Raw genomic sequence first — 24284 nt, 5'->3', positions numbered from 1 at the left:
CTTATTTAAGCAAATAATTTAACAAATAAATTTTAATTTGAATGATTATGGTAATATCATTCTATAGCAGAAATTGTGAAAACAAGCAAAAAATTTAAAAAGTGACTAAAAAACTTGAAAAAATTGATAAGTTAAAGATAGGTGTAATAGTGATAAGCAAAATTCAAGTCCGCGCTCTATTTTCAATACTCTTCCCAAGCAGATGGAAATAACTTGGGAATAACATTTTTTGATATTTGAAAATACTAGGCCACTAACATTTTATTTCATTTATAACAAAATTTGTTATTCGACGTTATGATTTTTTTGTTATTGGATTGTTATTGTTACAGTAAGATTTTTAGTTATTCTTCGAACAAATCTTTGTTATAATTTTTTGTTATTTTAACAACAAATCCGATCATCCCAATAACAGTTGGCGATATTCTACCATAACAAAAAATGTTATTCCCAAGTTGGCTTTTAACCAATATCAGACCAATAACAAATTTTGTTATGATAACATAAACTGTTATTAAACCCGTATGCTAAAATGGAGTTTTCAAGAAGATTCCATAACACTTTCTGTTATTTTAACAGTATTTGTTATTGAAATGGGTTTGCAAATACTATCTAAAACAAGCATAATCTACACATGATAAATTCAAATAAAATACTGAAAATGAAAAAAATAAAGATAGGCCGTTGTAAATATTTTTCATAGTTCATAACCCTACCCACCACCCCCTTCAAAATCGGTCCGAAAAATCAGGGGACAAAAAATTGTTTTCTTCAAAAAACTCCAAAGTTTCAAAGGAAATAGAAGTCGAACCAACTGAAAACAATTAGAAATGCATTTTCCAGCATTCAATTCATATTTAACATGTCTGGGATCGATCAAAAATATTTTAAATTTATGTGATAATCCAATACAACAATAAACATTGAACAATTCATAAAAAAATACATAATTGACTACAATAATCATCAATAAATTCATAATAAATCATCTCAGATGTGCTACTAAAAAAAAATGATTTAAACGTTAAACAATGAATACTACTAAGTATGGTTTTATTTATTTTGGAAAATGTAATATTCATTTTCATTGCTTTTGAGTTATTGATGCAACTGTTAACTTCATACGCCCAAATGGTTTGCAATCAGTTGAACTCAAGAATTGTCAGAGTTAGCCGAAACATGAACCAGAAAGCGAGTAAAGATTGAACCAAAAATAATTGCCTGTTTCCGCCCGGGTTCGAACCGGGGACCTTCTGCGTGTGAAGCAGACGTGATAACCGCTACACTACGGAAACGCGCTGGCAGATTAGCAATCGGTTCGGATCAAGTCAACCGCGCAAGCAATAATGTTTGTCAAGGAAGTGAATAAGTTAAACATCAGACAGGCAGAGAGAGAGAGTGAGTGAGTTGCGTGTACGTCCGAACCGAAGAAACAACTTAGTTTTGTCTCATCGTAAACCGTTTGAGTGTGTGTCTATCAGCTTTCTTGCCACACAAACTGTTCACTTTGCTGTTTTACATGTGCCGACTCGCAAAGCCGGACAGGCAATTATCTATTGAAGTATGTCGCTTTTTGTTGCATTATTTATTCGACCTTGTCTGGGGACTCTCCCTTTGGATAGCTGCTTCCCTTCCACAAGTAATTGCAATCCAATGTGAAACTAACTTGACTGACTGTCTCTCTCTCTCTCTCTGTGAAACATCACCCTTCGGTTTGTCCGGTTGTCGTACAGTCGGTGCATTGATTGACACGTAGATGTTAACATATGTTTTTCCTTTTGATCCCTCCCCACAGAATTGCACCCTGTTTAGCTGCTCGGCTTTAAAGATTTGATTCCACACATAATGCATGAAATTGCTTGAAACCGACTGTCTTTGGGGGTCTTACTGAGTAGGAATGGGAAAAATCGCTGTTAGTAGCAAATTGCTCATGTTTGCACCGAGTAACGGTTAATACTAATTACTCTCAGCTGCATCGCTTCAGTCAATTTGGATCATAAATATCTCAGGTATATCTCATTTAATTTGGTCATTTGTTTGCAGAGACCTTCGTGGCATCACCTAAATCATCACTCGTTCCAGGAAATACATCCTCTGGAATATATTGATCCGCAAACATCGACAATGACAGCAAATCATTTATCTACTTAACTGCCCTTCTCCCACTCCAAATCACGAATTCCATCGGAAGATTGCTCATTCCGGAGGTGCTTCGATATCCCAACCCAAACCCCCACGCACCTGTATGCACCTATGTATATGTCGACAGGTGAATTATTGATGGCAGCACAATGGGAGGGAAAGCACCCGTGTTTACTAGGAACATAAACACACTCACTCACTGACGTTCACCGGTGGGACACATCGGGATGATTATAAGGAACCAGAGCTGCCGGAGTCCCGGAGTGTGTGTGTATGTTTGCCTAGCGAATAATAACTGTATCGCCTCTGGCCGGACCGTGACAACGACGATTCCAAGCATCAACAAGAAGAGAGCCCATGTACTATGTACTAGTTGACTGCACTAGTTAGTGAGAGAGAGAGAGAGAGAGAGAGAGAGAGAGAGAGAGAGAGAGAGAGAGAGTGAGCGTCGCAGCAGTTTATCAAATGATAGTCAAAATCGACTGTTTGTTTAATAGTTTATGCCTATCAATTATGCAAACAATCTGCGCCAGGAAGGAGTGGACGCCGTGTCCGGAAAGGTGTCACAGGAAGATCCGGTTCGTTACAGCTGAACGCTGTTACTAGTCGGATTGATTAATGCAAAGCTGATTTTAATTTTTAAAATTGATCTTTTTTTGTTAATGTGACCATAAAATGTTTCAAACTGTAAACTGGCATCACTGCAACCAAATTATTATGTCCTAGTCTAAGGCCACATATTTCAATGGAGATAAGCAAGCTCTTAAATCTCACCACCAGATCCTGCCTCATCCCAACTCATCCAATTGATGCAAATTCCGTTCTAGCGAGGGAGTCAGTATCAATATGTGTGTGCCTGAGAGTTGTGTAGTAGGAATAACCTAATAAATTAATTAGCCTTCTCGTCGTCATCGTCTTGTGCACACCAACCAACCCGTCCCCAGCGGGCTGCCCTGTCCGGCAGCGAAGGACAATGGGGCGATATCTTAGCCGCCACCGTGTTCCGATTTCCCCCCAACAGACACACACACACACACACAAACTTCCGCTTCCTTCTGACCCCCCCACACATACACACACCCGCCATTATGGTCGTGACAGCCGTGACTCGCGGCTCCAACGACGTCCGCCATGGATAATTTGTAGCCAGCGAAAACCAATTGATCCGGTGGCAACGGAACTGGGATCTCGCTTCTGGCGACACGCCACTTGACACGGACGCGCCACGCGCAAATTCAAGTCCTTCCGGCCTGGTGGACTGTAAACAAGCGATTAGGGGGGGAGAGAGAGACACGTGGTCCGCCGGCCGTCACTTGCCAAGGATACGCGGGTGTCAAAATATTGACCGGATCCTCGGGGTCACAGTTCAACGTAATGGATAGTTTCCCGTTGGCAAAGGTGGAAATGTGGGTGTTACTCACGTCGTGCTTGAAGACGACTTCTTCCTGAAGTTTAAACATTACAAGATGTAGCGGCTTTAAATTTAGTGTACGAATACATTTTAAATTGAATTTGAAACGTTATTTTGAAACTTATGATTCATACTGCAAATCAAAAAAGTCTCAGAAGCTTTATAAGCAGCATTACCTCTGTTTGCATAAATCACACAAAGGCATTCTGTTTGCAAACTTCTGGTTGCTGTCTTTGCTAAATAGCAAAGTCCAAATCATTTCAAATATGCTAGAAATATTCAATGAAAAAAATACAAAATAAAAAAAATATATATTTTTCAGATCAAAAATCAACTAAATACAGAGAAACCAGTTTTAACGTTAAGCCTCTTCGAAAAAAGAAGTTCTTCCGTAGTATCAATGTTTTGCTCAACAGTCCTAAAATTAAACTTAGATTTGCAGTTAATACACCGACCCTTTTGTTACTTTATCATTGCAGAGACACAATCCTCTATATGTGGCAAATTCAACAAAAAATATTCTCTGTTTCCGCCCGGGTTCGAACCGGGGACCTTCTGCGTGTGAAGCAGACGTGATAACCGCTACACTACGGAAACGCGCCTATTTTTGAACAATCTCTCTCGACTGGAAAATTAAAATTTGTCGCAAATAAATAATTACAAAACTCCTGACTCATAATCGTCGCAAAGTCCTTGCAAAACATTTACTTTGAATAACTAATCGAATCATCGGAATAATCGAAACACGAAAAAAAGTTTACATGACATGTTTTGAGTGTTTGAGCTCAAATATTACCCCAAAAATGCTCCTTATTGATTTGGAAACTTAAAATCCAAAACGATTATCCGAAATTCCTAGGAAGCCCTCGGATAATTACACTTTGAATAATCAGACCTCGGATAACCGGGTCGATTTAAGCTTTAGCCAAACATTTCACTTGGAAGACTTACTATTTAGGGACCAAGTAGACACTTTTGACGGTTTCTACGCGAAATCGACCAAAAAATACGATTTTGCACCGGACCATTTCCGATCTTAATAGAACTTGCTAGATCGTTTGTCCTGCACAAATCAACAACTCTTGTAAACTCAGTTTAGTAATTCACGATGGTATTTGAATTATAGAACTTTTTTAGTTTTAAATTATTTGTAATTACGATTAAATTTAAAAATTGATATCTTTCGAAGGAGATGTTCAAAAAATCTATCGTACGTGTGTTTTAACAATAATCGTGCGCTGTTTTCAATGAAAATATTTTCAAAAGCCTTACCTTTCATTTTCGATCAAAATACAGCCAAAAAACAAATTTTCTTAGAACATCAGGCTGAATACACCCTTTGATTCAATTTGTGCCAATACCATTCGAAAGAGCGGACAATTTCCTACTTTTCTTCCATAGACACCAAGTTGGAGCGAAAGCGCTTTCGAGTGTTTTTTTTTTTTTTTTTTTGAATAAAAATCTTTTTTCGTTTTTTTATTGTTTTTCCGTAAAACTAAATTACATGTTTTATGGAAAATTTTATAAGAAATCCCCTTTTTAAACATGAAACAAAGTTCTACTTCCGTGGTTTTGAGTTTTTTCTTGATGTACCAGTTTTAAATACATGTAAAAGGAACGAAATAGCATAGCATAGCATAGCATTGGTGTCTACCCGTAGCTGCTACTTCGTTATTGACCAGGACCCCCAATCATTGCTCCGTGGACCACAGATGAAAAGTAGGAACCAATCATCACCCCTTCGCAATTTTCAAAGGTCCCTATCGTGCTGATCAATACCGACGCCGGCCACGACCAGTGGTAAGACACGGGGAAGTGGATGGGAATGTTAGTCCGATACTTGAGTGATGGGACCGCCAAATCGACTGCGTCTCCGACAAAGTATCACATGAGTTTTGAGGGTTAGTAAGATGGGTATGAGGTCAGGATTCACTGTGGTAGGTGATGCGACCATAAGCAATTTGTTTATCGGTTGAATTTTTAAAATCTTAGGCAGCCGGCTGCGGAAAGATACAATGTTTATTATTTAGAAACTTTTTAATCGAACGCGTGCCTTCCGAGCATTGGTGCTGTGGGAAGGACTTTTGATTTGCGAAAACAAATTTAATATTAAATGAAAAAAATGCAAATTGCGTGGCAAACTCGACGGTAAACGTGGCAAACCAAACTTTGGACGAAAACGAACCCGAACTCGTAACAATAAAGACGACAACGGTAACGAAAATCCTGCGTGAGTCGGTCGTCACGCACTCAATCGTGATGATCCCATTGATCACAAGAAATCATTTTTAATTATCGACCGATTTTTATTTGTTTCGCGGCAAAAGAATAGTATTAATCCATTAAGAAAAATGAGAAAACATTCAAAAAGCAATGTCAAGTCGAATCAACCACGCGCGACAAATAGATAAAAACGATGATTACAATAAGGATGACTCCGTGGTGTTTCCGTGGTGTAGTGGTTATCACATCCGCCTAACACGCGGAAGGCCCCCGGTTCGATCCCGGGCGGAAACAAAATGTATTTTTTTATTCGTCGTGGTAAACAATAATGTCAGAAGAATTTAAAATTAATTGTTGTTTATTTCATTAAGGGTCTGTTATTTGATTAAATTAATAATCATGAGTGTGCTGAAAAAACCATCAGAATCTCCAACTTCCCTTCACATTTAGGGAAATGTTCGGTTTAAATCTCCGCACAGAAATGGGATCCGGAAATTTTACGCCGGAGCGGAGGTGTGAAATATTTACATCGACAATTTTCCGGCTATAATCGGGTTTATGTCCAGTTGGCCGTTGTCCCAGGGACGATACGTACGCTGTTCCTTGACAAGGACAATTTTCCGCACCTACGCTGCACACAAACACACGTACGCACCGATCCTGGATGATGATAGATGGGCCCGTTGTCGTTGGGACTTTGGTTCGCTGCACACATATTGCAGCAAACGCAGCCACAGAGGGGGAGGGGGAGCGCGTCACATGTATGACTTCATTTGCCCATCCCGTCTTCCCCAAATGCAACATTGTTGTGTTCATGGTCACGGATATATTAACACTGATCAACGACTGATAAAACCTTAGAGGGGGGTTGTTTAAATTTATTGGAAATAGCTTAAAATAGGGTTGGGTGACCACACAACAGGCCTCGTCGGACTATTTGGCATTGATTCAAGGACTCGTGTTCAAAGAGTGGCAAAGGGAGAGTACGAGCAAAACACTGCTGTGTATTTGTATTGAAATTTAGGGGAATGACAGTATCACAAACATTTAAAAAGATTTGAATACTTGGGTTTATAATAGTTACAAACGTGTTTGATACTATCATCTGTTACAATGAAGCAAGTAATGCGTCCTGAGGCTAACTTTTGATACAATCGATTGCGGTTTATTATCTCTGGTTAGAGGGTTAAATACATTTCTATCTTTTTTGGCCTTATGCTAATGTTTGTGTATAACATCATAAAGTATTCGACAAAGGAAATGCGTTTAAAACATTTTTTTTGTTTCTAATTCAAACTCTCTCTCGATAGATTGATCCAATAGAAATTGACCATCAACTCTGTAAGCAAAAGAAGCAGAAAAAAACCGTCTCCAATTCCTACTGTTACACCACCAATGGGACCATCACAGGGAAAGTAACCTCAGCTTAGCCCTGGTACCTGTCCACGTCGGGGCCAATTTTTCCTCCAGGGATCGAACCCGACTGTCGAAGGATGGTCACAAGGAAAACCCCCCAGTAAAGAACCCAGAAGAATTGGACGACGTGTATCACGCTATGTATCACCCATTATTGCAGGCAGCCATCAGCAGCAACCGACGGCATCCATATGTGTGTGCATGTGTGGGAAAGTTTGAATGCCATCATCATACATAAAATACACATACACACAGAAAGGGATGGACGAGGGTGGGCTCATGCACAAGGATTCAGGATATCGGCCGGTGGCACTTTTTAGGTCATCTCGCAATCCGTGTCCGTACACTTGTGCGTGTTTTGTACTGCCAAAATATCCACCGTGTAGGTTCGTACATAGAACGGAGTTGTAGTCTAGAACGAACATTTCAACATTCCGGGTTGCGAGGATGGGAATGACCAATTTTGGCAATAACTCAGAGGTAGCTACTGTGAAGTCAGGGTTCAAAAATAACTGATGTAAATTCTACCGCGATCTATCCCTCAGACTTTTTAAACAACTAAAATTAAGTTTCACTCATAATTTGTGAACAAAAGTTTCAATTGTTGAACTCATGCGTTATTAAAAATTTCTACAAATTGTTTTTTTTTTTGTAAAATAATTGTTTAGTTTATTTGCTTTTAAATGACGTGAAATGAAATCCGTTGATTGTCCCAAATATTAAACTCGTCACCCAATTGGTACGATTCGATTCCACTTATCCTTTCGGTAAATAAACCTGTGCCAGTCAAACTCGATTGCGATGTGCAAGGCAGAGGGACCATACCGGACTCTCAATTTGGGTTCGACACAAACACACACAATCACACACGTGCACCTCCCGTACCGGACAGGATATGATGAGTGGGTTACCGACCCTCTCAAACTCTCCCTCTCCCACTCTCTATCCTTCCTCGTTGATCGGATTCACACCACAAAAGTGGGAGAGGGCTGTCCATGCTGCCACCCACTACCACCCACTCCCACCACCGATCGCCATCAGCTGAGTCGGAAATGGCTATTGTGTTGTAGTGGTGTTGGTGGTGGTGGAAGCGGTCCGACCAACTGCCCTGTGGTGATGGTGAGCTCGGTGGGAAAACGGGTCAAAAGCGGATGTTTAACAAGTGCCTCTCGAACCACCGACCGGCCGGCTGGCCGATTCAAATGATTGAGGCACGGTGTGTTGTTGTGTGGAAAAAGTTTGATTGAAAAAAAATGTTAAAAAAAATAAATGCAATCTACTCCCCCGATACTGAACGGGTTCATCGAGACAAAAGGGATAAATAAACATAAATGATTTTATTTATTTTTTCATTAAATGGCTAGTGATTCCCCAAAATACGTTTGAGCGTAAAGATATCACTTTTCATGTGAATTCTGGTAATTGACATGCAACTGCTTGGAAAAGTTATGATTTTTGGAAAGTCTTAAAATATCATCCGAAAAAGCCTCAAAAAATTATGTTTGGATATTAAAGCATATTTAGAATAAAAATTTTTTTTCAAAAAAGCACCGTTTTATAGTTGAAGTCATTTTCTGGGTATTTAATTTTGGAAGGTTGAAATTTTGGTTGGTTGCATAATAATTCTTTTTAATTAATTTTACTTAAAACAATGTGTAAAAATGTGAACCTGATGAAAATATGAATGAAAACACTCATAGAAATTTGTATTAAAACTTATTCAATTAATTAGAACACGAAAACATAAAGTTGAATTTTTAGTGCGTCCATCCCGGGAATTCCCGGGAAAAAATTCCCGGGATTTTTCAAAAACCGAGAATTTCCGAATCCCGGGTTTTTTTATATTTTATCCCGAAAATTCCTGAAATTGAAAAAAAAATCTGATTTCATTGTGGAAATAGATGAACAATTGAATACTTAGTAATCGATAAGAATTTTATATTACCGTCAACTGGGGCGAATTGGGACTCCAGTCTGAATAGGGACAGCACGTTAAAGAGCACTTAAAAGCTTCAAATTTAGAAATGAATGCACACATTTTGTTGCTATGAATCTTGCCTAACCGAACTCAATCAAAATATCAAAATATTAGGCAGCAACATTGGTAAAACCCAAACTTCCCCCCATGTGTCCCAATTCGCCTCATGTGTCCGGATTCGCGCCAGAGAACGGTATTAAAATTTATATTCGGCATATATCAGCATTTATTTGGCTTATTCGGGAAAATTGTTTACTGATCCGAAAAATGACTAGCTTTTTAAATATTTTCTATTTAAATTTTATTTATTTTTAAATAAAGACTTGGTATTATATTTATGTATATAAATGAATTTAAACTTGAAAAAAAAAAATATTTTTACAAACACCGGCATCTGCAGCAATTTTTTTTGCAAAATGTTCTGATTGGTTTGATTAATTTCGATAACAACCAGAACAAAACAAAACTTTTAGTACACTGATTTTAAAATTTATTGCTCTTAAATCTCGAGTTGGCACTAGTTACATAATGATATCTTTTTAAATATATTTTATATAAAACAAAAAAAATATTTTAATATTTTAATATTTTACTTTATCTGGTATAATTATATTTGTAATATAATTTTTTTTCGTGTCTTGTTTTTTAGACAGTTTCAAAAAAATATTTAAGCTGTTATAGTCATGTTTGCTAATAAATCATAGAAATATATAAATAAGAAACTAATTTAACTTGAAAAAAATGGACAAAAAAAATTGTAGTTCATTTAAATCCAACGCACATCAAAGAAAAACATAAAAAAATATGATGAAAACATAGATTATGACCATTTCAAAAATTTCCCAGGATTCCGGGAATTCCCGGGATTTGAATAATATTTTTCCAGTTTCCCGGGAAACTCAAAACCCGGGAAAATTGGACGGTCTACTTTATATGATAAATTTTGATCAACAAATGTTTAAAAATGTGAACCCGGTGATAATTCAACAGAAACTGATGAATATTCACCAATTCCTGATGTAACATAACATATTTTTTTGACAGAAAATCTGTCACCACGTCCTGATGAATAATACCATCATTTTTTTGTGAACTGCTTTTGTTCGAAAGAATGCAAAACTAAAAAAAAGTTGTATAATTTGGAAGATGTAGTTTTTGACGGTTGAATAGGGTAGAGTAGTCATCAATGAGACACGGGGAACAATGATAAAATGGCTCTCACAAGTCGTAGTTTCAACCAATCAGGCTCATATTTGGGGGAAAGGTGTGTCTACTAGATACACGTCTGCCATATTAGTGGCTTTGGTTATGGACGCTCCCTTGAAAAGTAATTCATAAATGTTTGATTCTGGGGTGTAAAAATAAATTATGGACAAAAAAAACTTTTTCGCTCGTAGACTGCCATTTACACCAAAACTAATATTTCTTAAAATTTCTTTCGACGTTCCATAGGGATTGAGTTGGACTACAATGTCCTCTCATTAGATTTGGCCAAAATTTTGAATATACCCAAAATCTAGGGCTGTCTCATTGTTCCCCACTCATTTCAGCCCATGGGTAACAATGAGACACATTGATTTTTCTTCGATAAACTTTTCAAAATCGATGGAAATCTTTCAAAACATGAATTAAAAGTGATTTTTGGCATATTTATAGAGTTTAAACTTCATTTAACCAAAAATACAAAGTTATTTGGTATTAATATATGGATTTTACAAAATTGAAATACTTTTTAGTGTAACTTTTGTTATTAAAAGTTTCATGTTGGCAAAATTGCTCTAAAATGTTCAAGGCAAGTCACCTGCAATGGAACAATACAAAAACATGATGTTTTGCTAGTAAAATGTTGATTTTTGTAGAGTGTCTCATTGTTCCCCAGCTGTCTCATTGTTCCTGCCAAGTGCGTCTACAATGAGACAGTTGAATAACTCTGGCTGTAGATGTCGGATCGATCTCATATTTTTGTCAATGTTAGAACACATTAAAAGAATGATAATGCAACTAAAAGCTCATTAAAACATGCTGATGAAAAAATCAGAAAAATCGTTGAACGTTGAAAACCAAAAGTGTCTCATTGATGACTACCCTACCCTATTACCTCATTTTTGACGAGTACACATTAAAAAAATCGTGGTAAGATTACATCTGGGAAGGGATACATCTTTTATGTCATCTTTAATGTATGATTTTACCTCTGAAAATGTGTATTTTTACCACTTTTCTGATGATATGTCATTTTTTCAGTCTAAATTGAGGTAAACTAAAAAGTACATCATAAAAGAGGTAATATTGAACCTTCCAAAATTAAATCTACCAAATTTACACATTTTTTTATTGTGTATAGTGTACTGTCCTGTCCAATTGAATTTGGAAAACTGCATTGGCCGAATTGCTTAAACCCCAGCCTAAAAAAAATAATAGCGGTTGTGGAATCCAACAGAGAAATATTAAGTAAATAATTTAAAAATACTAAAAGTAAATACAAAAAAAATACAAATATTAAATTGGAAACCAGTTTTTAATGAATCATTACACAGAACAAATTGTGTAAATATGGGAGTTGAAATTTTGGATGCTTGATTATAACCTCTTTTATGATGTAATATTCATAAATTCTCAATTTAGACTAAAAAAGTGACATTACACCAGAAAAGTGGCAAAATTACACATTTTCAGAGGTAAAATTACACATTTTTTCTGACATAAAAGATGTACCCCTTACCAGATGTTATATTACGATGATTTTTTTTACTGTGTAAATTTTAAAAATCAACAAGATGAGTTGAAAACTTCTATGCTCAAAACTGCCTCGAAAGGGCCACCGTTCAAGGCACTATCATCGCCATGAATATCCGGAAGGGGACTGCCGCCGCCGCCGTTGTTTGTACGGCCAATTCGACAGTTTGGATAACCTAGAACCTTTTGCCTCGGGGAGATGGCAGGACAACGACGACGAACGTACGGCTGGCTTGGCTGGTGTTGGTAGTTATTGTTGCTGCTGTTGCTGGCGGTCGTTGTATCGTTGCGACCATATGTTGCTATTGTTGTTCATGGGCATTTCTATCCTGTGCGGTGAACGGACCTCTGTAGCAAGTGTGTGTGTGTGTGTGTGTGTGTGTGTGTGTGTGTGTGTGTGTGTGTGTGTGTGTGTGTGTGTGTGTGTGTGTGTGTGTGTGTGTGTGTGTGTGTGTGTGTGTGTGTGTGTGTGTGTGTGTGTGTGTGTGAGCAGTGTATGTGCAAGTGCGTGGGTTTGTGTATTTGAGTTTCCAACATTCTCGCTCGCACTGTTTATGTATGTCCAGTTGGTGATCGAATCAATTATCATTAATTCATTTAGGGAGCGAATGGGGCTACTCGATGGCTACACTGGATTTGGTGCTGGAGGATGAGCCTGAACTGTGCTGTGGTGTTGGCTGGAAGCCGATACAATAAATATTGTTGAAAATAGCCTCCGGTATTGATTTACTGACAGTGCTTTGCAGCCGTAGGAGTCTGTTTGGGTAGCAAACATTCAAAAATTTGGAAACCATCCCACCACCAGTTGACCCCCGGTTTGAATCGACCTTTCTCACAACTCTCTCCGGTGATCTAATTTCCCCTTTTCTACAAGGTTTTCCCAACAAAAGAAACCCCCTAGCATTTTTCCAAGCATCGATAACGATACTCTTCCCCAACGAGGGGCAAATTTTCCCCACCCCAAGCAAACGCAAAAATTCACCGTGGAAAACTCCGGTTCTAACCTGCCAAAAATGCTGCTGCCCTGGTGCACTCGAGGCGCAATTTCAACGGAGTGTGATTGTGCCCCTCACGACGGCTAACCGGTCGGACATGCTCCAAGAATCTCTAGCCTGGAGAAAGAGGAGAGACTGAGCCCAACAGTCGGCGCGCGAAAAAAGGAGCAATTTCTCCTCCTTCCCTGTGGAGCTTGGAGAAAGAGCGACTATGCGCATTTTACGAAATGCGAGTTTTTTTTTCCATTTGTAGGGAAACGGAAACATACCTCAAGAAGTAGTCATGTTTGGTTTGGATACCTTAATTGTTTTTTTTTTTTGCTTATTAATCGTAAATGTTTGAATTATGCGGAACTAATATAATATTGAAGAACATTGAATTATTTATAAAATTTCGTAAACAAGCAAAACTTTAATAAATTGATATTCAAACTTTTCAATAATTTCGCGGCCGGCCAGCGGACTTTTTGTTGTACTACACACAAACTCATTGATTTCAATTTGTGTGACTGTTTAGTATTGGTATAGTATTGGTTATGATTTTTGTAATAAAATATTGGAAAAAAGTTACCTGATCTTAGATTTTCTCCTAGACCATTATGATTAATAATCGACCTTAATGATATGAAAACAAGAAAACATCAATGATTCATTGAAAATATGAGCTATTTTTTTACGTAAAATTGTTCTGTTTTTTTTTTTGTTCTTGAATAATATTCCAAAATTTCATTAAAAATATTGCGAAATTTGATGAATCCTGTCCTAAATGTCAATCGTTTAAAATTAACTCAATTGGTTCAACTATAGGGCGTCCAATTTTCCCAGGTTTAAGATTTTTCGAGACACAGGATCTTTAAAGGATCTTTATAGGGCGTCCAATTTTCCCAGGTTTAAGATTTTTCGAGACACAGGATCTTTAAAGTTGTCATAAAACATATTTTTCACTATATTTGTTAAGAGATCAGAGATTGAAATCCTAAAACTAGTACCGTCATCTGGGGCAAAACGGGGCACATTCAAAAACCGTAACAAATGACTTTGGTTCAATCTCCCATTTGAATTAATGCAAAAACATTCAGAAGTGCAATCGTCAAACACTCCAACGCGTACAAATTGACAAACAACTTCCGGTCGGTCCCTGATTCAGATTCACCCCAGGAGTTTGCAGAAGATGGCCGAAAATGGTGAGTCCGCTTAAATAATAAAATAAAAATGTAAAAAAAATATCACACAAATACGCAGCCTCTGATTTCATCATCACCTTATTTCTCGGTAATGGTCAACGAACCAATAAACCAACAAGAGCACAGACGCACAAAAAAGCAGAAATCTTTGCACACCTAAAGAAACCGGGACAGAATCGTCGTCGGTCACCGAAGTTCACTCGGTCTCGGACTCTCTGTCGCGTCCCTCCTTGCCGCCCGATACGCGCGCGAGATTTGTTAAACAAAGAGGGAACTCTCAACTCAACTCCCAAAGTCCAACGAGTCCAAGAACTGGTTTACAACCCTTCCAACTCAGACATACCTTGACGCACTTCTTCCCGCGCGTCTCGATCGGATTGTTGGCCACATATTCTCGGGGTTTCGCGCTAATAGCTCATAAATTTATCATCACCATCGCGTCGTCCCCTCTCCACAGGTCGCGCGTGCATCTTCGAACTTCCTACTCCGCGGAGTCGTCCACAAATCCGAAGATCAGTCGAAGGCGCGCACATAAATCTCCTGCTATTTTCGCCTTGCGATCGCGCGCCGTTGGCCGGCAGGCAGCAAAGTTGGGTTTATTCTTGAGGATCATATTCATACTTGCACACACACGCGGCCAAAGCACAACCAGGTAAAGATCGCCGAAGGAAGCAGCCAATGGGAGCCCCGGGCAAGCGTGTTTGTTGTTATGATCCCAACAGAATTGTGGGTGGAGTGAGGAATGGTGAGGGAGGGGGCGGGAGTTCAGAAGAACTCCACGACAGCAATTGACTGGTGTAAAAACTCACATGTTTGCGAGTCAGCGATACTTGTAGCCCCAGCGGAGATGGTCAGGGATGAAATCAGCAACAGAATTTCATAAGGCAAAGTTTGGTGTTTTAAACCAAGTTAAATTCTGGGCGTCTCCATGTAATCAACGAGCTCAGCAGTACTTTTATTTTTTAAAGTAGACCAAAAAATAAAAATTCGTATTTTTTTTTTGTTTGGCGATTTGTTGATCCGATTCGAAATAGGGTGCCCACAAAATTTCGTTTTCGAAAAAACTTCTCTTTTTAAATATATCTCCAAAAGGGCTGAATAAAATTTAACTCGCCGCAATAAAGTGGACTATATAGGCTATTATGAAATAATGAAAGGATATTTTGAAGAAAATAAAACATTATCGGAACTTGAGACATCAATTCAATTTCAAGCACCGTGCGTCTCCAGCGAAATGTACAGGTTACTCATCTCTATTGAGAAGCTTCGATTGATATTTCCGTGAAATATTCTTAAATCTTATCAGCATATTTTCAGCATTCTTTGGTTCTGAAAGGAGACAACAAAATCCAACGAGAGACTGATGAGCTGGATACATACGTCGATTACTGAAGTTCCTTGACACCCTTGAAATATATTTTTTATCAGTAAAAATATCCGTGTTTTATGCATCATGCGTTAATTTACTAGCTTTTTGACCAAATAGTTTGTGATTATTAGAATGTTCGTTGTTGGGAAAAGATGATGTTACAGTATATTGTTTGCATGATGAAAATAAATATTTTATTAAAATATTGCCCATGTTTCTAGAGGAAAATCACAAGAGTAACTCTCCCAATATTAAGCATTTTTTTATTTGGAGGAAATTTTGTATGTACTTATTCAAAGACCAAATAAGTCATTTGCACCATTAGTCCGTCCAAACAATTTTTCATGCAATTTGGTAGCTGACCATACTTATAAAATATTCAAGATATTCAGATTATTCCGTTCTTGAGAACTGATAATCTGATCGATTTGATGTTTTGGGCAAAAGTGTATAATGATTAAAAAATATTACACATTTTTTGTATTCGACTTTTCGGATTGCACAAAATAATCATTTCCAAAAATCAGTTTTTGGATATTTTTGAGATAACAAAATATATCATCTTTTGAGCTGTGGCCAATAAACAAAATTGTCAATGTTTGCTTTTTGGATGTTTTTGAAGGCGATTCCAAAAACATCCCAAAAGCAAAAAATAAAATTTTTATTTATTGTACCTTTAAAAAAAAACTCCAGTTAATGTGGATAAATATTAGGGTGGGTACGGATTTTGAAAAGTTCTCAGATCAAGTTCTTGTGTGGTTCCCCTTGTAGGGCATACCCATAGGGACTCTCACACCAAATTTCAGCTCATTTGGTTGAAAACTGGCTTAAAATATGTTTGGTTTATTCTTATGATTATTCAAAAAAATACTTTACATATATTGCTAAAGCGTGCAACGTTTATTGTTTTAGCCACATGAAATTGATTTTTGTTGATAACGTGGCTTTTCACCTATAGAATAGAAGTCAAGACCATCACTGAAAATATGTTTTAGGATAAGATTTAGATTAGAAATGGCGTCCGATTATAATGATCAATAAGGCCGTTGCAAATATTTTTCAAAGTTTATGTCGCCCCCCCCCCCCTCCTTGCAAAGTTGGCCTGAATAAGCAGGGGGCAAAAAAATATATTTTTTCGAAAAACTTCAAAATTTTAGTTAAAATTAAAGTTTAATCAACTGAAAACCAGTTAAAATGCATTTTCCCGCGTTAATAATCATATTCAGCATGTTTGAACTCCTTTGAAAATATTTTGAATTTTCATGAAATACCTTTGTACAGTCCCACGAATTTTTTTGCGAAATAAAAATTCCGTCAATTTCTTGATATTTTCAAAAAAATGATTGGAAAGCAATTGTACGCCTGTTTTCCATCGAAATGTTGAAACATAGGCTTGTAATTTCAATTTTTATATTTTTTGACACCCCCCCCCCCCCTCGGTCAGAGCCGAGGGACATAAACTTCAAAAAATATTTGCAACGGCCTTATTATTAATGTAAAAAAACTTCAAAAAAACTAATGAGAAGGTTTAAAAAGCATTTCTTTTCAACATTGTCAAATGATAGAGTTAATTTGAAAATTATTATATTCGAAGGCATGGCAAATTTTACAATAATTTTTGACATTGAAAATCTTAAATAAATTGATGGACTTAACTTGAAAACGTTACAAGATAGCAAAATTTATGTTGAGTACTTTTCGATTGCAAATGAAATTGGATTTGAGATCTAAAAAAGAATAAATAAAATATTGGCTTTTTTCAACGTTTATGAAAATTTATGTTCTTTTGATTGTTGTCAAGTAAATCAACTTGTGGCATAGCTCAAAAGATGATTTTTCTCAAACATATTAAAATAAGACAATTTTCAAAAATGGTTATATTGCTTAGTTCATTTTTGAGGTGAAAAGTCTTGTTTAAAAAAATGGTTAAATTGCTTAGTTTTTGCTCTGAAAAGTATTAAGCAATACAATTTACACAACTTTGCCGAAGACACCATATCGATCCAGATCCTATTACAGATTTTTGATTTTTTTTAATAGACTTTTTGTATGGACGGTGACCAAAATTGTATGGAGACTTTATGGACGAATAATAATGCCTAATGCCAATGGACATTGGACATTTTCACTTTATGAATTAATTTCATCCTGTTTTTTTCTGAAAATAAATTAAGTAATCAGTATTGCCTATCTGTTATCATATCAGTTTTCTTATTAGTTGGCAATCGATTGTAGAAGTTGTTTCAATGAAAATTCAGTTTTTCAGAAATATTTTTTAGCTCAGCTGATTAAATTTTATTTTTTTAAAGGTAAAAGTAGACAAAAACTTCAAATTAAAAAAGTATTGCCTTAAGATCTTTCCTGCTACACCCCTGCCACTCCCGATCATCGGAAAACCCGGAGTCCCGCGACCGCACCATCATCCATTATCGGTCTAATCATAATCCGCCAACACACAGCGGCGGCGGCCCTGGCGGCGTCGCCGTCATTGGACTGGGATCGGGATCAAAATCTTGGGAGCGGCGACCAAGCGATTGTCCAGGGGAAATCTACAACCAGCAAACGTCGCTGTCTCAGCATCATACTGGAGTCTGTTGAAGAATAGAGGGGATTCCGACGACGACGAAGACCGATGAAGAGAAAGAGCACGCGTCGTCCCCTCCGTGGTTTGGCTTCAAGGAGAGCCAAGCATAGAAGGGGAAACGAGTGCTGTGCTCCAGAATACGACCGTAGTTTAGTAGCATGTCGTCACAGTGTGCAAGGGTTCATATGAGCAAGACGACGAGGAAACCTGTTTCCATCCAGCAAGGGCAAACACAGACGAAAGGGGGAGGGGGAGGGGGACTCTGTCGTATATTGGAGCATGTTGGAAGTCTTTTCTTGCGCTTGACTGGATGAGTTTAATAAATTCCCCAACCCCGCAACAGAAAGCAGCACCAAGAGCAGAAACGTTCGGGAACTTCTTGATGCTTCTCGAGAAATGGAATTGGAAGGAGAAGCTGGCAGTGTGGTGTGTGCTATCTTCGCCTCGGGTTATTCCTCGCATCTTGTATATTCCGATACAGTTTCCAGTATCGCATTCCATTCAACCTTCCTTGCCCTTCTAACAGGAGTGGGAGTTTCAACGAAGCATTCCTTACCGTCAGCAGGGTTTGCTACAGCAAAAAAGTGGCAAAGGGGTCATCTGCCGTTGACTAATGGTTGTGAACCGTTGAAATGATGTTATTTATGGGTTGTTTAAGAGTCAAAGAATCGATCGAGACACAGCAAAAAATCACCCTCGTCCGTGACAATGTTCCTCTTTCGAGGACATTGCCGTGACCAGGATTCGAACCTGGGTTACTACGGCCACAACGTAGGGTCCTAACCACTAGACGATCACGGCTGTTGAGGGGATATATTTAGCTGCACCTCATCACCATCCTGCTCTCCGTGGCTCTACCATGGCATCTACCATAAAAACCCAAACCATAAAAAGTCCTGCGTCGGCCGGGAATCGAACCCGGATCAACTGCTTGGAAGGCAACTATGCTGACCATTACACCACCGACGCGCTGTGAATCTGCCACTCAAAATTTCATTCCGATTGCTTCGCTCGCCACTTTTTGCTATTTTTGACCAGATTCGGTGGTTTCATATTTCCACATTTTTATTTAATCAACCGTATAATTTGATGTCATAAATTTGTCGTAAGCATTTTTTTTAATTTTTCGCCTCTCAGCCCCAAAACCGAGCGCGAGTTAAACTCGTTTTTTGTTCGCTCTCTTTCTCTGCGTGTCGCTCGTGCTCGTGGTCTGGCGAGGCAGCACACATTTTTGTTTCGGGATGCAAACCGTTGTTAATCGGCTTCATCATCGCCATTCGAGGCAGCAGCAGCAGCAGCACATACAGAGAAGTTTATACAAACATATTTACGAAACACTTAATAAATCATCCCGAAAAGCGGCACCCAATCGTCAGAGGGAGCACACCGCACGAGGCTGGTGGTGGTGGTTATACTCGTTGAACCCTGCAAAGAGGGAAAAATGTAACAAATAGCTTGTGAAAGTGAAGAGATTTGCGCCTCAGTTCCCAAAGTGGGACTCTCCTCCGCTGAACTATAAATAACAGCGTGAATCGGTGGATGATGATGATGAAATTGGGGCAGGCAACTCTATTGATATTAATTATGGATTTGATTGGTTTAAGGGGTAAATGATAGCAAATTTATAATGGCTCTGCGGAATTATTCTCAATGCAATGCCATTTAATTCTCCGGACATTACATTTGCTTAAACAAAAAATGCACTGTTTCTCAAAATTTAAGTAAAACTCCTTTTTTTATGCTCGAAAATAATGTAAAACTCAATTTTTCACAACAAAAGTTTTTCAACATAGAACGTCTAGCAAGTATAATTTGAACTAATCAAAAATTCAACTGAATGATTGTTAGCTCGACAGCTTTATTATTTTTTAAAGTTATATTATTGGTGATCAAACGTCAATATATTGCAGGAGTAGTAGGGAGGTAAATTAAGTCAAGAATTGTAAAGTGTTTTTTACAAAATTAAAATTAATTTAATAATAACAATAATAATAATTAAAAAATACGAATGAGCAACATAATTGTTTGAAATGTAATTCAATTGTCACTTGTCACTTTAACTAATTACGTGGATATGGCCCAAAGGCCCGTGGCCCCAATATGGCTTCCTTAAAGTGACGAAATTTTTATTTCTTACCTCTAACATAAATGTAAATGATACTAAAATGATTCAATAAAATCATAAGAAGATTAATGATACAGTCCATTATCGATTATCCGAAGCCTCGGTTATCCGAAGTTTAGATTATCCGAAGGTTTGTATGGGACTTCGGATAATCGAATCACGAACAACAAAAAACGTTTATTTTTATTTTCTTATTTTTAACATCAAGTTCTACGACTATACTTTAGTCAAATTTTAATGGTTGAATTGTAAAAAACGAAAAAAATATTTTTTTCAATATTTCATTACCGCTATTTAAACCGCTTGGATTTCAAAATTCTAAAGTATTTTAGAGTATTTTAGGGGCCATACTTAAGCTCGACAATCAAAAATGAGACAATGAAAAAAAAAGTTTTTTCGTGATTCGATTATCCGAAGAAAAATTTTGCCAAGGCCTTCGAATAATCGAGTCTGAACTGTACTGGACTTTGTACAGTAATAAAAAAAAAAGTTTAGTCATGTAAGACAATTATTAATAATTTAACGTACTATTCATGACTATGATATGATGGTGAAGTGTCCAAATTTCCGTCCCGGGGACCGAATTTCAAAAATGTGTAGGAAAAAAAATTAGTGATGGGTTTTATTCGGATTTAATTAAACATATTTTACTAATTTTGTGAACTAGAAATCTATTCTTAAAATTTAATCTTAAGGATTACATAAATGAAGAATTTTTGTTAATCTCTTGAGCGACAATTTTTTTTTTAATTTTTGATGTTGCTTGTTTGTTCAATGTTTGTCATTTTATTGCAAGAATGTTAAATTTGTTGGTAATTTAAGTCGTCTATTTTTCCTATATTTCTCAAGAAATCAACAAAACACAAAATAAGTGGCTCTAGCGTTCCAACACGCACATCTATCCCACGTTAGGTGTGCGAAATGGTTCACTCTTCTCGAAACAGAGCAGATTGCGAAGAAAAACGACTACCAGCCATGATCTAAAAGCATTTTCAGTCTGTTTTTCTACCCCTCGCCACCCCCACATGTCGGGAAAATTTATTCACTGGGACTGATTTATTGTTACGCATTTTCCATTGCCTGTCGAACGGGGTTTGAGGATGGTGGAGGGGGGGGGGGGGTGATGGGAAAAGCTTTTTTTTGGTCATTTGGGATTTGTGGGCAAAGAACCTCAGGTGATTTATCGGAATCGTATTCAATTATAGACATTGGGGCATTCGCTGGATGTTAGCCACTAGAGTTGCTAAATCGTAATGCAGTTAGAGTAAATATCGGGCGATGGAATCTCGGCTCCGGAAGTGATTGAGTGTCCGTTGGACGTTAAAGTTCTCAGCTCTTTGCTCTAGGGTGGAGCGGCATGCTGAATGGAGTGGATCTTACGGGAACACTTCCCGTGCTCAGAGTGTGGCGCTCGCAGCTCTCGTCAAAGTTCCTCTCAAGGTACATACTATTTTCTCCTCGCTACATCGCAGTTCTCCCAAAACTCGAAAAAAGCTGGCTTCAATTAACATAATCTCACCCATTCTTAGGCTCCCGTTTGGGTGGTATCTGCTTGAATCATAACCTCGTGGATGTGCTGCACACGTCGGAGAGAGAGATTCAATAGGAATTTCTAAGAGAGATTCTTTCCAATCGAGGAACAGGGATTCAGGATTCTCCAGAGGGAAATTTGGAATTCATCTCTTTCTCGAATTAGAAAAAAAAATAGCAGATTCATCTATTTGTTCAAAATAGTAAAGCAAGAGTGACTTGAAACTGACAAAATGCCCTCTTCACCAACAAAGGGCTGTTAAGCTTAGCCTGATGATTTGCCATGAAGGAATTCAGCTGCCTCTGTTGGTGCTGCCGCAGTTGCTGCCGTCATCGCTTGACCATGTCAGTTCACTGGTCAGCATTCCTCAGGAGTACATTTCCACTTAATTCTGCCAAGTCAGGTCACTGCTCAGGGCTCTGACAAGAAGACTACAAAAATTAAACGAAACAAACCCAAGATCATACAGACATTAAACGATAAGTTATAGGACACTTATATCAAGAGTGGCCGAAGGAGTCTGCTGCAACCAGCTACACGGCAGTATCCAGCAGTGGTAATAACAATAATAATAATGTGGAAAAAACGAAAAATATAAGAGAAATATTCACCGATCCTCATTATCTCACCGCGAGGCTCCAGAATCGGCTGCTGCAAACGATCAGCCAGCGTCAGCGACTTTGGGTTTCCTGATCTTTTGCCTGCGAAAGCCTCGGGACTGCAGTGTGTTGATCGCAGCATCCGTGTCTCTTCCTCCAGGGCACATGTATGATGGGTGGGGATTCCTATTTTTGCTACCTCATGAGATGTATCACAAACAAAGCTTTAGTTTATTTCGAAAAAAAACATTCTCTAGATCACCGAAAATAGAAATGATCAGAAATTAAATTCTCTTGGCCATCCCTAATGACCCCCGTCTGCCGATGACCAGCGTTGAATCGCGCGGCAGTTGTTATGATTTCATACGAGACGCGCAATGAAAATACAATAAATTGAAGTCAAATATTGCTTGTGATTGCCGTTCGTACGAGAGCAGCACGGGGAAAGAATCGGATGAGTGCGGCTCGGAACTCTCGGAAGAGTTGAACTCTGCATTTCCAAGTGCATCGGATGGGGCGAGAAAGGCTTACGAAATTTGAACAAATGGAGTGTACACAGCGTCCCAGGGCACATTCCGCGGTGCTCGTGCGTGTTAGAGTAACTTCAATAAAGAATTCTTTATAATGTTGCAGAAATTTATTTCAAAATGAAATTTAAAACAGTTCTGTGTAATTTTATATTAACAACATTTCAAAATCAAGCCCAACGTTTTAAAAGAACTGAAATCATTTGTTTTGGGGAGAGCCGAACTATTGTGCAGATTTGTATCAAAATAAGATATGTTTTTGTTTTTATTTTCTATTCATATTGTATCATACGTAAATAAGTTTTAACCAAACTGAAGATATTCAGATGAAATAACACAACAATAAAATGTGGACCACCCTATCCCACAAAAAAACCGTCCGCCTTCGCCAGCACAAGAAAATTATTTATCAGTGTCACTGCGGGGCTAACAAGGTCGTCAAGTGGTCCCAGAAGAGGTCTGGAAGTGAGCACGCGGAATTGGATCGCAACGCTTCACTTGGTCTCTTTGGGTGAATGTAACTCTTTTTTTTTCCTTCTTTATTTCCCATCTGCGCGCGCGGTTTCCCGAGTTCTCCCTTTTCTCGCTGAATTTCTCACCCCGATCACGACCGTGTGCCGCTTGTATCTGGACACGGAGGTCATCTTTCTGGTAGGATCCAGATTATACCTTACTGGGAACACGGAGCAGCATTTCTTGAAGGCAGCTTGTGAGGAAAGCTTATTTAATGTAAAGCACTATAATTGCTAATACTTGATATGCAACATAATACAATTATGATAGAAAACCATACTTCAAATACCAATTATACGTCTTGTTTGGCACCAATCAAATTTTCTGAAATATGAACGATTCGCACGATTTCACTGCTTCTAAAACATGTCAATAATGTCAAATTAACGAAATAAAAGATCATGGCTTCAACAAAACCCACTTCATCATATCGCATATTCCCCGTAAACGAGCGTGCAGAAAAAGTGGCGCGAGACCTCGTGGCTGACGACAGCGACTTGTCCAAACTCGTTTTCCGCCACTTCAATGCCTTAAAAAATCTTACTGCTCACCTCCCCCTATCCCTCTTCCATTTAGGCTCAATCCATTGACTTCTTTTAAACATCGAAGAGCACCACCAGGAGACAATCATTAACCTTTCTCTGCGCCACAGCTTGCCGCTTTAGTTCCCAGTGATCCTCACAAACCTCGTGTCTTGTCTGTTTGTGGATTTTTTGCTGGGGGGCACCACCATCGAAGCAATTGGTTTGTTGACCGCCACGGCCGAAAAACCGGTCCATGACGTCCACAAGTATTATTTTTTTTACCCCTTAATTCCTTGGACCGGATTTGGCGATCGCACTTTCGAGGGCGTATCAATTTAACACTTATTTGGTCATTCATAGCCCGCTTCAAGTAAAATGATTTGTGTTCCACCGTGAAGAGCTACAACCAGCTTCCCAAGCATTAATC

At 38.2% G+C, this 24284-nt stretch overlaps 5 non-coding genes across 5 annotated transcripts; 1 reads left to right on the top strand and 4 right to left on the bottom strand.

Moving 5' to 3' along the window:
* Positions 1-1222: 1222 nt before the first annotated feature.
* Trnav-cac lies at positions 1223-1295 on the bottom strand. Its single transcript has one exon. It is a non-coding gene; the product is annotated as a tRNA-Val (tRNA).
* Positions 1296-4077: 2782 nt separating this feature from the next.
* Positions 4078-4150, bottom strand: Trnav-cac. The gene has a single exon. It is a non-coding gene; the product is annotated as a tRNA-Val (tRNA).
* Positions 4151-5997: 1847 nt separating this feature from the next.
* On the top strand, positions 5998-6070 carry Trnav-aac. The gene has a single exon. It is a non-coding gene; the product is annotated as a tRNA-Val (tRNA).
* Positions 6071-18767: 12697 nt separating this feature from the next.
* Positions 18768-18839, bottom strand: Trnah-gug. The gene has a single exon. It is a non-coding gene; the product is annotated as a tRNA-His (tRNA).
* Positions 18840-18935: 96 nt separating this feature from the next.
* Trnag-ucc lies at positions 18936-19007 on the bottom strand. Its single transcript has one exon. It is a non-coding gene; the product is annotated as a tRNA-Gly (tRNA).
* Positions 19008-24284: the final 5277 nt, after the last annotated feature.

This window comes from Culex quinquefasciatus, chromosome 3 (genome assembly GCF_015732765.1).
Source record: "Culex quinquefasciatus strain JHB chromosome 3, VPISU_Cqui_1.0_pri_paternal, whole genome shotgun sequence".
Taxonomy (NCBI): Eukaryota; Metazoa; Arthropoda; class Insecta; order Diptera; family Culicidae; genus Culex; species Culex quinquefasciatus.
This window is presented reverse-complemented; position numbering and strand designations above follow the sequence as displayed.